The sequence below is a fragment of the Petaurus breviceps genome, unplaced genomic scaffold, assembly GCF_028583685.1.
Source record: "Petaurus breviceps papuanus isolate PSGF00001 unplaced genomic scaffold, PetGlider_PUasm1.0 350, whole genome shotgun sequence".
In the NCBI taxonomy this organism is placed as follows: Eukaryota; Metazoa; Chordata; class Mammalia; order Diprotodontia; family Petauridae; genus Petaurus; species Petaurus breviceps.
Genome location: NW_027186199.1, coordinates 1234211 through 1238408, shown reverse-complemented (window position 1 = coordinate 1238408; position 4198 = coordinate 1234211). Strand labels below are relative to the sequence as shown.

The window sequence follows — 4198 nt, the reverse complement described above, 5'->3', positions numbered from 1 at the left end:
CCCCCCCCCCCCCCCCCCCCCCCCCCCCCCCCCCCCCCAAGCACCAGCCGCCAGCCTAGGTTCAATAGAGTTCATTTAACGATGAGAGCACTCTTCCTCAACACTCCGGGCTCCTTCCACATGACTGTAGGAGCAGCCAAAAAAGGCAGCCCTCCCTCACCCTAGAATGTATTTGATGATTTGAACAAAGGGGACAAACTATTGAAATGAGAAATACGGTGAATCTCTTTGTAAAGGGAAATAACCTCTTATCTGATTTAAAGTTCAGCTTTTTTTTTTTATTTTGGGTTTTCCTAAAACATCATCTGTCTCTACTCTGAGCTTACATTTTCCTATCCTGAGACCTAGAGCCAAAATGGAAAGGTAGGAATACAGAAACACACAAAAAGGTAGAATTATCTGGAAAGGACAGCCAGAGGTTTATAAAGGTCAGAATGGGGAAAGAAGTATGTGATTAAATCTTAAGAGTTCCAAGAGCCATCATAGCTCCTCTAGTCCCAACTCTTATCTACAGTATGAATCCTTTTTGTTCTTGTTTTTTTTATCTTTTGTTCTTTTAAAAAATTAATCTGTTCCTCCCATTCCCTTCTGCCTCCATTGAGCAAATAAAATGAGTAAATCCGAAAAATAAAGTCTTAGATACTTATAGCTGCCTAGTCCAGCAAAGCAAACGCCAACATTAGCCACATCCAGAAATGAATGTCTCTTTTAGTATTTTCAAGTTCATCACATCTCTGGCAGGAGGCGAGTGACATATTCCATGGTGGTTGTTTTTTGGACTCATGCTTTGTGAGTAGAGTACTTAAAGGTCTTCCAAAGTTATTCTCTCTAATATTGTCATTGGATAAATGATTCTCCTAGTTCTACTCTTTGCTCTACAACAGTTCATAGAAGTCTTCCCAGTTTCTTCTAAAACTGTCCATTTCATCATTCTTATGGCATAATAAAATTCCATTACATTAATATACCACAATTTGTTTAGCCATTCCCCAAGAGGTGCCTCCCTCCCCCATTCTTAGTTTCCAACTTTTGGCTACCTGTTTTCCCACAACCCCTCCAAACAACATGTGTAATTTTCTTCTTTTGTCATCTTTGCTGGCCTGGTAGGTCTCAGATTGAACTTCAGAGTTGTTTTAAATTGAATTTCACCAATTATTACTGATATTGAGCATATGGTTATTGATAGCTTGAATTTCTTCTTTGAAAACTATCTGTCCATATCCTTTGATGATTTATCTATAAGAATGACTCTTAGTCTGGTAAATTTAAGCAGTTTTTCATATATCCTGAATAAGAGACCTTTATCAAAGAAACTTATTGCAAAGATTTTTTCCAAGTAACACGTTTCTCTTCTAATTTTTACTATGTTAGATTTGTCTATGGAAAAACCTTTTAATTTATACAATCAAAATTGTCCATTTTATCTTAGGTGATGCTCTCTATTACTTGTTTACACATTAATTCTTCCCCTACCCATACATCCAGTAGGTAATTTCTTCCTTACTCCTCTAATTTGTTTATGATGTGACCTTTTGTATTCAGGTCATGAGTTCCTTTGGAGTTTATCTTGTATAGTGTGAGGTGTTGCTCTAAACTTAATTTCTGCCAGACTACTCTCAGCAATTTTTTTTTTCAAGTGGTGAGTCCTTCCACCAGTAATTGGGGTCTTTGGATTTGTTGAAGATTGTTACTGTATTTGTTTGATTCTGTATGTTGTGGACTTCATCTTAACACTTAACACAGTGCCTCCGGTGCTTAGCACAATGGCTGGAACATAGTAGGTACTTAAATGGTTATTGATTGATTGATTAATCTGTTCCAGAGATTTCTCCTTTTTTGACCAGTACCAAATCATTTTAATGATTATTGTTTTGTAGTACAGTTTGAGTAGTGAGAGATCCTCTTCCATCTCATTTTTCTTTTATTATTATTACCCTTTATATTCTTGTTCTTGACCTTTAGTTCCTCCAGATGAATTTCATTATTGGATTTTTCTTCAGATAGTCTATTTCTTGGTGTACTTTGTCTTTTTGATTATATCACAAAGTTCCCAAGAGTAAGGATCTGCCACTATATAATCCCTGACAGCATTTTCCCTTCATTTTTACCTCTAATTTCAGTATTAATTTTAATCCTTACTCCAACAACTCAGATGTACAGTGACAGCTGATTTTCTTCATCTTTAAAATGCTGATAACAATAGCACATAGCCTTGTCGTGAGAGTTAAATGAGATAATATTTGTAAAGCACTTTGCAAACCTTAAAATACCTTATAATTGATAGTTATTATTATTATTGTATGTCATGAGATATAAGAATATAAGGCTTTTCTCTGGTCTACAAACTTCTGGCTTCTCTTGTCTCTCTCTCTTTTTTTTTTTTTTGAAGAGGGAAAGGCAGGGCATTTAGGGTTAAGTGACTTGCCCAAGGACAAACAGCTCGTAAGTGTTAAGTGTCTGAGATCAAATTTGAACTCAAGTCCTCCTGACTCCAGGGCTGGTGCTCTATTCACCTGGTCACCCCTCTCTTGTCTCTTTCTTTTGAGCCATGTTTTCCAAGATCTATTTTGATGTCCTCCTCATCCTCTGTAACAGATGTTGGCACATAAGCTAAAATTATCTTCAGAATCATTTTCTGGGGGGCAAATGTTTATCATGAGCATGGCAAGATGAAATGAACTAATGTTCCATGAAATTATGTTTCCTGGTGTCTTTGGTTCCACAATAAAACCAGTTCCTTTTGCTTCTCCCAAAAGAACAACAAATAGCTAACATTTATATGGCACCTTAAGATTAGCAAAGTTGTTCACATATTCTCATTTTATGTGAGCTAAGTGCTATTATTCCCATTATATATTATTATATAGATGGGAAAATGGGAGGCAGAGAGAACTTAAGTACCCAGCGCTATCTAGCTAGTAAGTGTCTGAGGCAAGATTCAAAACTCAGATCTTCTTACCTCAAAGTCCAACAGGCCATCCATTGTGTCACCTAGCTCTCCCCAGGAAAGCTCACATCCTTTCCTTTAGTCACACTTTCCTGTTGTCTTCTGGTTTCCTTTATGTAGGGAAGGTCAAGTGTAAGAGGAATCTGGTGCATATGCAGACTCATCAGCTTGATTAGCTGATGCTAGATTCAGTTCCTATGCCCATTCATTGACAACTGGACATTGATAACTGGCATCTCACATTTATTTAAAGTAGCAACAGTCAAGTTCAAGTTAGAGACAGCCTAAAAACTGTTTCTCAGCTTCCTCAGTCTGTTTTCCTGTCCATGGAGGAAGAAGAAGAGAACCAAATGGAACTAAGGAATATTTTCTTTTTATTTTTCTTCATAGGATGTCATGGCTGAGGAATTAAGCCCCTCCATGTCTAGTGAGGTGGGTCCTTACAAAGCAGTCCCAGTCTGCAGACTGTTCTTGAAGCCTTTCCAGCATGGTAGAATCTGTCGGGGCTTGCTTCTTGGCTAGCCTACCCTTGAAGAACCCAGGGTCACTGAAAAAGGATTTTGTAGAGAGCTCCACCCACATTCCTGCTTAATCTCCTTTTTAAACTTCTCCTTCTCCTCCCCCTGGCCTGGAGAAGAAATATGAGCTCAAAAAGCAATCCCATCACTCCAGGAACCTGGGGAGACAAGTCCCTCAGTCACAGTTTTTTTTCCTTATGCTACCACCTCTATCACAGAATGGAGAGAGCATAGAGATAGAGTGATAGGGAAGGAACAAGATCTTTTTTTCTATCTAATCCAAATTTTTCTAAGGCCATGACTCTCCCCACCACCTCTAACCTTTCCTACAAATTCTTTCCAGTTTCAAACACAGATACATATCACCTCCAGAAAGTCTTCCCTGACTAACCTTATCTGTCTTCAGTCTCCAATAAGCCAATGTTCTAGGCATAAAGTCACACTTTGTAAAGATTTTAACTCTTCTGGGAAATTGATCTGATCCTTGCTTGCAACAGCCTCTTCCTGTGCAGTGAGTACCTTTTTTCCCCAACACTTTCCATATCTTGGTTATGAAATACAAGTGTAATTTCTGCAGTAGAATGGCCTTGGGATTGCAGTAAAGGGTACTTGTTGAAGGTTGTGCTGGTTGCTCTGGTTTCATCATTCTGGAAATTTTTATAAGAGTAAAATCACACTTTGCGGCTGAACTAATAAATCTGTGAATTGACCCAGGAATTAGAAAGCAGTTTGG

The 4198-nt window shown here is 38.2% G+C and overlaps 1 protein-coding gene across 1 annotated transcript in view; it reads right to left on the bottom strand.

The window, feature by feature from the left end:
• The window catches only part of OPLAH (5-oxoprolinase, ATP-hydrolysing), a 44689-nt gene extending 41349 nt beyond the window's left edge, over positions 1-3340 (bottom strand). The window contains exon 1 of the mRNA XM_069097052.1: positions 2960-3340. The gene's annotated coding sequence lies outside the window, so the exon portion shown is untranslated. The remainder of the gene's footprint in view (positions 1-2959) is intronic.
• Between the last annotated feature and the right edge of the window lie 858 nt (positions 3341-4198).